This window comes from Dipodomys merriami, unplaced genomic scaffold (assembly GCF_024711535.1).
Source record: "Dipodomys merriami isolate MVZ:Mamm:240054 unplaced genomic scaffold, mDipMer1.0.p SCAF_1956, whole genome shotgun sequence".
NCBI classification, from domain to species: Eukaryota; Metazoa; Chordata; class Mammalia; order Rodentia; family Heteromyidae; genus Dipodomys; species Dipodomys merriami.
The window spans coordinates 72717-85254 of record NW_027203333.1 but is presented as its reverse complement, the minus strand read 5'-3'; positions in this window follow the sequence as shown (position 1 = coordinate 85254).

The window sequence follows — 12538 nt, the reverse complement described above, 5'->3', positions numbered from 1 at the left end:
AGATAAACCTAAGAGATTCTTTTATCCACTTGTGGTAAAAGGAAGAAGTGAAAGTGGGTTTCAGGAGGTATAGAGTAACATTGAGAATTGCAGCCCAGATTGTTAGGTTTTTAAAGAGTGGTCTAGTAAGAACCACACAAACATGAGGTATTCAGGAAACGGATAAGTTTATTCATCATTCCCGCTGGCACCAGGCCATGTTGGCCTTCCATGTGGCTGGGAAAGTCCTGGGAAAGACCTGGAAAAGACCTGAGAAAGAGAGCAGCTAGGCCTTATCTAGGGTATGTGTGGAGAAAGGTGTGGCCACATCACTTTCAGATATAACCTCATCAGATGCAGTTGTGATATCTTCCAGGAGTGCCAGTTGCCTAGGTAACGCAGGTACTCGGAGGAGACTTTGCTTGGAGGAGGGTGGAATCTGCTCGCTATCCTGAAGCAGACCTTATATTCCAGCCTTTTAATAATCATGAAATAGGGTGTTGATCCTCTCTGGCTAATTCCTGCTGACAAGGTGTGTCGAAATTAGGGGTAAAAGTCTAGAATTTGGTCCCATCCCAGAGAAGGCAGTGAGCTGCAGCTGTCCCTTGGTGAGTGTGAGTCCTTTGATAAAGTCTGGCGGAGGCAAGTCTCTTGGATGAAGTCTAGAGAAAGTCTCATGAGGCATTGAGGGCCTGGAAAAAATTATTAGAGAGCAAATAAATGGCAAGTGGAAGGATTTGGGGCTGAAAAATGTTGGTAGAAATGTCCCTATCTGGTGATTAGGTAGAGGAGAATTCAGGTAACAAAGACAAGAATGTGAATTCCCATCCAGCTAAAAGGTAGACAGGTATGAACATTAGATGGTAGGCTTCTTACTTATATTCCGCGTGGCTCTGGTTAATTTTGAAAGGGCAGGCACAAAATGGCTGATATGACATCATCTCTTCTTACTCCTCTCCATGGTCCCTTGTTCCCCAGAATGGCTGAGTCTAGGTGCTCGTTTCTGAGATGACTTGTCTCAGTGAGTATTCATGGAGATTTGAACTCAAGGCCTGGGCACTGTGCCTGTGCACTTCTACTCAAGGCTAGTGCTCTACCATTTTGAGTTATAGTACCACTTCCAGTGTTTGGCTGGTTAGAGTTAAGAATCTTAAGCCATACTTCCAGCCTGGCTCTTTGCAGGTTAGTTGGGAGATGGAGTCTTAGGGATTTTTTTAGCCCCTGTTGGCTTTGAATTGCAATCTTTGTCACGAAAACTCTATTATTTCCAATTAAATAACATGGAGATCAAATAGAATAAGTAGAGTTTACCTGGTCCTTACCAAGAATTGACCAAGTAATATCCTGAAATGAAATGACAAAACTCGTTAGATGTGAGAATCTTAGCACAGATATGCCCAATATTTTCGAATCACGTAGTCAGTACTAGAATACATAACACAACACCAAAAGGCAAAACTCAAAATCTAAATTTTTTTACATTAATATTTAGACATCTTTGCTAACAAATCACATCAGATAGTTGGGCCTCAGTTACCAGGGTCTGAGAAAAGAGCAAGTTGTTAGCAAGATACAATAGAATTGATGGATGGAGGAGTAGTATACTTGGTGGAAAGGTATGGGTCAGATAGGACCAAACCCTGAACCTACCATGTGGCCAAGATGGCAAACTCACGATGGTGAATTTCTGAAAGTATGCAAAGAAAGCCTGAACAAATAGATGAAGCCTAGATTGGCTAGTCTTTGATAGGGAAGCTAGAGGAGGTCCCTGGGACTCAACTCTCATTACACTCTTCAGGGCACAATCCAAAACGTTGTAGAAAAGAAAGGGAGAGATACACGAAGTTGGACATGATTAGCAGAGAGCAAAGAGATCCTGAAAATGAACAGACTTCTGACCGTTTAACATTGCAGAGGCAAAAATTGTCTAAATCTGAGAAGAGACTAAAAAATTAGGTGCTCTGGCTATCCAGGGAGTACAGGAGGCATTTCAGAGGGGTTTCAAGGCACTGGAGTTACACACAGCTCCCCATTAAGGGTGTAGGAGAGAAAAATAATCAGTGAGTGAAGGTGGGCTTATTGGAGGGAAGTGGTCCCACAACTTAACACTGAGCCCTCTAGGAGGGAGTGGCCAACCAACCAGAATCAAGTGTGCTCAGCTCCAGACTTGACTGGGTTTCAGTTAAAGGCCTAGCAGGTTCTTCAGCGGAACCACATTTGGAGAGAGACTGAGGGACCGAGAAACCTTAGAGAGTAATTCACTCACCAAAATGTACAAGCATGGGGGTAGATGCAGAGTCCAGCAAGGAATTGATTCACTTTGTCCACAGCAGACAGACTGGTTCCCAAAAGGCCTTCAGAACTGTAGTATTCCTCAGAGCAAAAAAGGGAAAAACAAACAAAAGAAAGAAAAAAAAAAAGGAGAGGAATCCCACCTCCTATCCTGACTTTAAGCCTTTCCCGGGTTCAAATGGCACCATTTATGTTAGGTTTTAAAAAGAGGTTGCTGAGTAAGAACCACAGCACACATGTGGTATTAAGGTAAGCAGTAGGTTTATTCATCAATCCGGCTGGCACCAGGCCATGTTGGTCCACCACGCGGCTGGGAAAGGCCTGGGAAAAACTTGGGAAAGACCTGGGAAAGAGAACGTCTGGGCATGGGCTAGGCCTTGTCTAGGGGATGGGTGAAGATAGGTGTGGCCACATCAAATTCAGATGTGACCTCAGCAGATGCAGATGTGACATCTTCCAGGTGTGCCAGTTGCCTAGGTAACACAGTTATTGGGCGGAGACTTTACTGCAAGGAGGATAGAGTCTGCTCTCCATCCAGAAGCAGACCTTACACAGGTAGAGCGCAAGGCCAGGAGTTCAAACCCGAGTACCAGCACAATATAAAAAAATGAGTCCTTTAATTTTGAAAAGAGATTTTTCTTCAAAAATTCATACCCAGGAAAATTTTCAAGGTCAAAGATTGTTTGAAAGGCTCTTTCACATCTTAAAATGATTTCTCTGTTTGATTCACATTATGGAAAATAGGAATCACACTTCACATTAAAAAGTGTGCACATTGTTGAACATTTTTAATGTTCAACAAAATGTAAAAATTGTTTGTAATTTTAATGTAAAGGAAGCATGGGAAAGGAATTCACCTCATTGGGTGAATTAGGTTTGACTCACTGACAGACTTTTGCAAGTAAATGAGGGTCTGTTTACATGTAAAGAAGTCTACACAGATGGATTTCTAGGAGGGAGAACAAGCTAGCTGCTGTCCAGGTTTGAATCAAAGTAATTTTATTCCTATGAAATGACAAAGAGTAGCTCATCTCATAGAATTCTATGCGAGCAGCAATTTCAAAAGGTTTAAAAGACTCATGTCTATGTTGTGAACAACCAAGTTTTCACAAACAAAAGTGTTTCCTGAGCCAAAAAAATATGTTAGAGCAAAAGAAACTATGTTAAATATAGTTAATGGCTGAGGGATATTTGTAAAAGAGTTCTGTAATAACAAATAAACTATAAATTTTCATCAAGTCCCTAACAAGAATCTCCAAGATAGGCCTTGCTAAATCTGTCATAGAGGACTGGGTTTATGCAATTGTCAGTTTTGTTTAGGGTCCAACATCTACAGTCGCTTTCTTTGCAAATCACTCACACCACATGCAGTGTCTGGAAAAACGTGCTGTCTTGCTAGGCACCTAAGGGATTTTTGTCCCACTGTGAATATTTATCGTTTTACTTCTTGTAATTATACCTGTCAATGTGAAGTCCTTTCGTGGAAAGAATAATAGCTTCTGGAAGTGGTACCGTGGCTCAAGTGGTAGAGCACTAGCCTTGAGCTGTGGAGCTGAGGTACAGCGCCCAGGCCCAGAGTTCAAGCCCCATGACCGACACACACACACACACACACACACACACACACACACACACACACACACACACACACACACACACACACACACACACACACACACACACACACACACACACACACACACATACATATTTACCACTTTGACTCATGTTAGGTTCCTGACATTGGATATCGCACAATGATCTAATAATCAAACTTTCCTCCACAGACATAAAATACATTCATACTTCCACACAAACAAAAACACCAGATCATTCAAAATAATTACAATAATGAGCCATCTACTCCGTGATTTCATTCACTCATGACGATGCATTTTTCATATCATAATTAAAAATCTTTTTGAGTCTCTCTGATTAGTAGACAAAAGTATGTTATCATATAATAGAAACTGTAGGTAAAATTACATTTCCCAAGTTAATCTTTAATATATCATATCAAAGACTTCTCTTTCTTTCTTGCAGAGTCTGTTTCTGGCATTTTGCCCTAATGTCTAATATTAAATTACAAAGGATATGCCATATTCCTTAATTCATTTTTCCTAAAGGTTATGCTATAGAGTTGAATCTGATTTGTTTACTAATTCTAAATTAACTTTTCTCAGCAACTTGTATTATTGTTTATATTGCTCCTAAACCATTTGAAATGTCAAAAAGAACTGGATATTCACCTTAACAATGATTGTGAATGGCAGCAATGTTTGTGGGGAGATGAAGGACTTGAATTATCTGGAGTGCCTAAAAGATGGCAATGCTATCTAAAGGGCTGATCGTTTAGTTATCTTTTAAAGTGTGGTCTTCTTATTTCATCTAAAAAGATAAAAGTATGCTTTTCATCACATTCTGGCCTGTAAAACAGTGGAATCATTTCCTTCGTAAATCATATGCCCTGCTACTACTGTAGTGAAACCCACAAACAACTGCTCAGCTTTGTTAGCTGCTCTAGATTTTGAAATTTTCTTCCAGTAGCCCTCCCTAGTGATTCAAGCCCAGACTCATGAGATAGTCACATAATCCACAATTACAAAGCACCACAATATAAAAGACCACGTGCAAAATGAGGTTCATTTTTTTCTTTGTTTTTTCCTTTTTTTTAATTTACTGTCTTTTAAGGAGCGTGGGGCTGTTTATTTCTCATTATTGTTGGTATGACTTAAATAAATTTACCAGATTTTTGAAATAAAATACATATAAAAAGGCATATTTAGTCACAAAATAAAAGTAAACATTTGAGTGATTCTTTTCATTCTACTCCTGTTCACAGTTATTTTAAAATAACTTTGAGATGAGACAAGCATATATGTAAATTGCCACGCATCAAGCATACAGGACTCTGTAATCTTTGGGTTTTGATTTCTATATCAACTTCACCTAGAAAAGAAAATTATCACTTGCTTCATGTCTTAAATAATCTATTTAAAACAAGTTTTATTAATTTTATCAATACATCTCATAATCTATGGAATTGAGGCATTGCATAAGTATTTGATTTCTTATTTCCACTACATTAATATTACACTTATTGTAGTTTTTTGCAAAGAAATAATGACATTCTTGAGGATAAAACATTCCTGTTTTTCATTTTGGTTGCCGAAATGCAAGTATTAGAATTTTTGAGAATATAACTTTAAATCAAAACCTTCAAATTTCATAGGACTTCAATTGTGTTACTTACATCTTTAATGTTAGAATAAAAAGCATTATTAAATAGAAACCAAAATTATGTTATCACTCCTCAATCTCTGAATTAATTTTATGATAAAAATAATTATATTTATATAATATATATACTGAAACAAAGTATGTGATATGGAAACAAAAAACTCCTTTTTTGTTTTGTGTTCATTGTTGTTGTTTATAGTTTGTGATGATTCTATAGTCTTTACCTCATGCCTGGTATATTCATTGTATGTCTTCAGGAAAGTATGGGTGGGCACAGAGCTTTAGTGAAAAATTGCAGCAGTGGAGTTCATTGAACATTGATAAAAGTGAACTATTTAACAAACGGGTAGGGACAGGAGGGTAGGACTGGGAACTAGTGAGGGAACTGAAGACATTTTATGAAAGGAAATGTACTCATTACCTGACTCATGTAATTGTAATCCCTCTATAAATCACCTTAATAATAACAGACTAAATTTATTTAAAGGCAAACAAAATATTGTTTCTTAGAATCCTAATAGTTTGCTTTGTTCAGTGGTTTGGGCTGGTTGAGTCTATCTCTGAAAATAGATACATTGACATTCATTGGGAGAAGTTGTGAGCTCATTGGGAGAAGTTGTCAGCTACTAGAAGATAAGTCAATTATGATTGTCTGTATGGTTTTTGAGACTCTGATTCATTTATTTCTTTATTCTAATTTGTGTTATTTCTGTCTACTGGTTTTTGGTTTGGCTTGTTCCTGTTTTTCAAGTACCTAATGCTGATTCAAGATTGTTCTAATTTGTTGATATACACACTCAAAGATATAAATTTTCCTTGAGTATTGCCTTTGCTGTTGTATCCCAGAGGAGGTAGCATTTTGTCTGTTTCACTTCCACTGAATTCTATAAACGTTGGAACTTCCCTCCATATCTCATCAGTAACTCACTGATGATTTAGCAATGTGTTATTCTGTCTCTGTGTTTCAGAATTTTCTGTGATGCCTTTTGATGTCGAGATCTCATTTGGTCCCATCATGGGCTGACAGATTACAAGGAGTAATTTCATTTATTTTGAATTTTCACAGATTTTCCTTGTGATCTGAGATATGATCTATTTTGGAGAACGTTCTGTGGGCTGCTGAGAGGAATATATATTGTGACACTGCTAGATGAAATATTCTGTAGATATCTGTTAGGTATGGTTTGTCAATACAGTTATTTAGCACTGAAGTTATTTTGCTAAGTTTTTACCTGGCTGGCCTGTCTAGAGGTAAGAATGATGTGTTCAAGCAACCAACAATATGTTTGGATGTATACATGTTTTTAGGGTAAGTAGTATTTGTCTGATAAATTTGGGAGCTCTAGGATTCAGGGCATTGATAGTTAGAATTGTTATATCCTCCTAATGGATAGTTTTCTTTACCAATATGTAATGTCTTTCTTTGTCTCGTTTTACCTTCATACCACTTTTAATTTAAAGCCTATTTTATACCTTCATACCACTTTTAATTTAAAGCCTATTTTATCTAATATTAGTATAGCTACTCTGGCCTGTTTATGAGGTCTATTTTTAATTTTTAAAGATGATGTACCGAAGGGTTACAATTACATTCGTCAGATAATGAGCACATTTCTTTTTGAAGTGTCATCTCTTCCTTAATGTTCTCCCAGTTTTTCCCTTCCAACCTCCTTCCCCTATAAGTTGTATAGTTCATTTTTAATGTAGTGTCTATTGAGTAGCACTGCTGCATTTGTTCACCCTTTGTCCCACCATTTCTGCTCCCCCTTGCCCTTTGAAAACTTACATATAAGACCAAAGGTGCAGAAAAAAAAACCCAGCATCAGAAGAAAGAAGGAAAAAGCAAACCAATAAAAAATCTTTCATTATCATTTATTGGAGATCATTTTGATGAACATTATTTTATATGATAATATTCATATAACTATTGAGCTTTTGTGATCCTCTCCAAAGGGCATCCTGCTTTGATCTCAGTGTATACATGTTTAAAATCCCATATAATTTATCATGTCCAAGTGTAATGTTTTCTCTTTTACCATCCAAGTGTGTTTACTTGTAGAATTAGGGGCACATTTTAATAAAACAAATGAGGGAAATCAGGCAACCTATATTTCTTTGAGTGTGTCTTTCTTCACTTAATATGTTTGTTCAAAGTCTTTCCATTTCCTTATTAATGGTGTAATAGTATTCTATCTGGATCAATAGAATTGCATCCAACTGAAGTGTTTCTTCATATCAAAGGAAAAGTTAGCAGGATATATAGAAAGAGAACAGAATGGAAGAAGAATTTTACTAGCTAATCATCAGACAAGGATTTTCATAACTAACCCATATTTAGAAATGAAAAAGTTAAACCCAACAACAATAAACCCTCAAATAAAGAAGAACGCAATTAATATATGGTTAAATACTTAAAGATAACTTCTAAGAAGAAGTAAGAATAACAAATAGACACATCTCTCTCCATAAAAGAAATGCAAATCCAAATAACACTGAGACTCATCTCAACCGTGTTACAATTTCATTATGAAAAAATGAACCATCACAGATACTGATATGGCGGTGGCCCAAAGGAAACTCTATTTTTCATTCTTGGTGAGACTGTAATCTTGTTCAATCACTTTGGAAAAAACTATGGAAGTTGCTTACAAAACTGAATAGAGAGCTACCTATTATCCAGCAATCCCACTTACGGGATGCAAGGAGGTACAAATGAATTATCTGAAATGTCATAGTCCATGGAGAGTGAAAATACTATAATTCTCTTAAAAGACTGTCAAAGCCCAGCAAAATAAATAGCAGTAAATGCGTACTGCAAGAGACGACAGTGGGGGGCAATGTGAGAGGGGTAGGAAATTGAAGGGGAAAAGGATAGAATACAGACAACAATCCATTGTATAATTCCTAGAATTGAAATATACAAAAGAAGGGGTAGTGTGAAATGGGAGTGGAGATGTTGATGTGGTAACACAATTACAGGTGAATTGTACATATAAACTGCTTTGTTAAATGGCAAGTAATTCCATAACAAAATATTTAGATACTTAAGGATTGGGCTTGATTGGGAGGGGTGGATGAGAATGTTGAAAGGGGTGATATTGATCAAGATGCACTGTATCCCATATACTGTTTCAGTGAATGGCAACTCCTTTGTACAACTACTTAAAGATAAAAACTTTTTGAACTTAATTATGATAGTTGAATATAGTTGAACCTCAATTCAATTCCAATTTAAAAATATTTCTAACCTGGAGACTTGGAGAATAAAATTCAAATAATAAAATAGTATAAATATTTTTATCAAAATTTGTGATATTTAACTCCAAACTACTTTGCTTTTTGTTAGCCATTGGGCTTTTATGAGAGAATACTTCAAAGTAAGTGGCATAAAATCAAAAGCACTATATTACCCATACTCTAGAAGCTTGAACATTGATTATAAAAATGGTTGTTCCAAGCAATTCTTTTTCTCATGGGGGTCCACTTTCTGGTTCATTATAATTATTTGCTGGACATTCATAAGGCAGAGTAATCATATTGGGCTTCCTTAATCAGGATCATTATTGCAGGGTCATCTCTAAATGGTTGATTCTAATGTCACCCGACAGGGGAATCAAATTTCAACATGTGTATCTGAAAGGAGTTACATCGTCCAATACACTTTGCAACATTTGCTTTAACTTAGGGTAGTATATCATTTGGATATTATTTTATGGAAGATAATAACTTAAGGACAAGCTTATATCATTTGATTTATGTGGATGATTCTTCTTAAAATGGGAATAATTATAGTGATGGCAAAGTGAAGTATGATAGTTTAATGACTTTTGAATCACATCATAGGTAACCATGTAAACATTGTACAGCCTTTCTAAGGCCCTTCTGATGTATTTGAAGAATCTCTGATGAGTTAATTGCTTTCAGAAATATTCGTTTAAGCCAACAAATACAAATATGGTTTCATTTTAATTACTTTCTGCTATTAGGACTTTCACAGACACCAAAATCAGAGGATATTAATTTCTCTGATAAAATACATAATAAATTTTTTGTAATTAATATAACATGAAGACTGTAACGTTAATAGCACTAAAATACTAATATGCACATTATATAATACATTGACATTCATTGGTTACATCATTTTTAGATTATTTATAATTTTTAGAATATTTATAAGTGTAAATTGTTTGCAATGTATAGACAATGAGAGAAAGATTTGCATGCATATTACTACAGATGCAAACAGATTCACCTGGTTATTCATGATCCTCAATTCGTTAGTTTCATTCATGCATGGAGAACATGCAAAGAAGTGAAAATTGCAAACTTGAATTTACTAAAGGGTTAATTATATCGAGTTTCTGTTGGACTAATAGATTTTAGAAATTAGTTTTGTCTCTTCCTTTCACCCTCCTTTCCTTCCTTTGTTCATTCATTTCTTCCTTCCTTCCTTTTTTCATCCTTCCTTCTTTATTTCTTTCCTTTCTCCCTCCTTCCTTCCATCCCTACTCTCTCTTTTTCTTTCTTTCCTTCCTTCTTTTCTTCTTTTCTTCCTTCCTTCCTTCCTTCCTTTCTTTCTTTCTTTCTTTCTTTCTTTCTTTCTTTCTTTCTTTCTTTCTTTCTTTCTTTCTTTCTTTCTTTCTTTCTTTCCTTCTTTCTTTCTATCTTCCTTTCTTTCTTTTACTGAGAATATTTCTAATGGCTATAGAAAATATACCAACTGTTGTACTCCAAGGTATTATGATTAATTATAAATATAACTAGTTTAATATTAATTTAAATATCCTGTTATATTTTGACAAATTATACTAAAAACAATTTCACAAGCGTTGCAAGATATGTAACAAATATTACTTTTCATGATATTGTTTATTTCTTCAAACTAAAATAAGAATTTAGACATAATATTGTGTATGTGTGTGTTGTTCTTGTGATTTTAACTCAAGACCTAAAACTTAGTTTCATTTTTCCCTCAAAGATATTTCTCTATCATTTTAGCCAGAATTCCGTTTTTGGCTTGTGTGTGTGTGTGTGTGTGTGTGTGTGTGTGTGTGTGTGTGTGTGTGTGTGTGTGTTATGATTTGTGTGTGATATGTGTGTGGGTTGTGATGTGTTTGGGCTTTGAACCGCAGCTTCCTGAGTAGCGAGGATTACAAGCTTGAGACATCTACGCTTAGCACAGATTTAATATGTGTAAGAATAAATTAAATTTCATATTATTTGAATTTTAGAGGCTCCATTTAACAAATTAACGTTTAGATTATTATTATTTATTAAACTTGAACTTGCAATGTGAAAACTAGTTTTCATTTTTATGAAAAAATATACACTCAAAGGTTTAGATGACAGAATTTTTGGACAAATTGAAATATTCTATTATTCAAAAGAGATAAAGAATAATTAATCAAATTTCTCATGTAAACTAAAAGCATCAGGCTCTGTCAGGCTGAATGAAGCAATTTTACATTACATTAAATATTATATACTTTGAACATTTAATTTTCTCTTCCTTTAAACATAAGCTATATTTGACAGAAAAAAGTAGATTCATAAATTTTGGGGTATATAAAAATCTCAGTTATTTGTCATGTATTTCTAAGGTTTGAATAACAAGTCATTTCAGAGAAACACTGAATTTCATGTATTATATGTCAATAGTGATTTTAGAAATGAATCAATCTCAATATGAGATAACTAAAGCACGATATTCCATCAGTTATCCAATTATTCCAACAGACTTTAATAGAACTTATTTTTGAATAGCTACTCTCTATAGAATAACTAAAAAATAAATGATCATGATAGTATTTATTTTTCCTTCAACTAGAAAGAAAGAACCTCACTATAGATGACACATACCTGAATGGAAATGCCATAAAATTATGAAAAATTCAAGTCATTATGAGTTAGATGAAATAGTCATTTTTGAAAGTCAAAAATGAAATCTCTTGAAGCTTCCTTATCTGTCAAATAAAAAGTATTTGTACTTCTAAATATTTCATTCATTTCTCCAGCAATGGTATAACCAAACCACCTTTATGCCAAATAGCTTCTCTGATTAAGTCATGTAAATATTTAGGAACAGAAGTTATCACAATTGTATAGATGTATCTATCCACCACGCAATAAATTAAATCTGAAATCAAAAAGGATTGGGATTAATAATTAGCTTTCACTATGTTGCAATAAAGAGATGAACCCTTTCAAGTGGGCATAGTCATAAAGATTTGGTCACTGAGAACTTGTGATCAAAGAGGATGTTAAGATCAAAGTCCTTTCTTCCTCTTCCTTCTTTTAATTCTCTTTCTCCTTCTCCTTTTCCTTCTCCCTCTCCCTCTTCCCCTGCTCCTCTTTCTCCCTTCCCCCACTCCTATTCCACCTCTTCTTTACTTCCTTGCTTCCATGAATACAAATAATCCATCACTTATTCCTGACATGGGGTACTGTGCCACCAGCAATCCAAAGCAATGAGGATAAGAAACATACAATGAAATGTATACAATCAGAAGTCAAGATTTATCTTTCCTCCTTTTAAGTTAATTTTATAATGCATTTTGTTATATTAATAGGATACTGAAACACATGTTCTCATTTATGGTAAGCGATAAGATTTACTGGAGAAAAATCAGACCAACATCGCCATAATGAAATGATTGATTAAATTAATATTATATTAGGACAAATCTACTTTAAAATATTAGATATATTTGAATAAGAGGCAAAACATCACCTCTATGATTTCTCATGAAAAGACAGCAAAATACGATCTGTTAACAAAAATGGGTCCCATGGAACAATGGGAAACAAAATCTACACCTACAGATTGTGATATAGCTAGAAATTAGTTTTCACTATCCTAAGTCTTTGACATTTTAGGTTTGTTTACACAGCTACTGTCATCTCTTAGGAAATGACTTTATTAATACTCAAATGTTCGCAGCTTATAACCCAGCAACAAATAATTCTTCTAAATGTAAAAAGGCAGGGAGGTCTAGTTCAAAGCCTTGGCTTGGTGCCAGCTTAG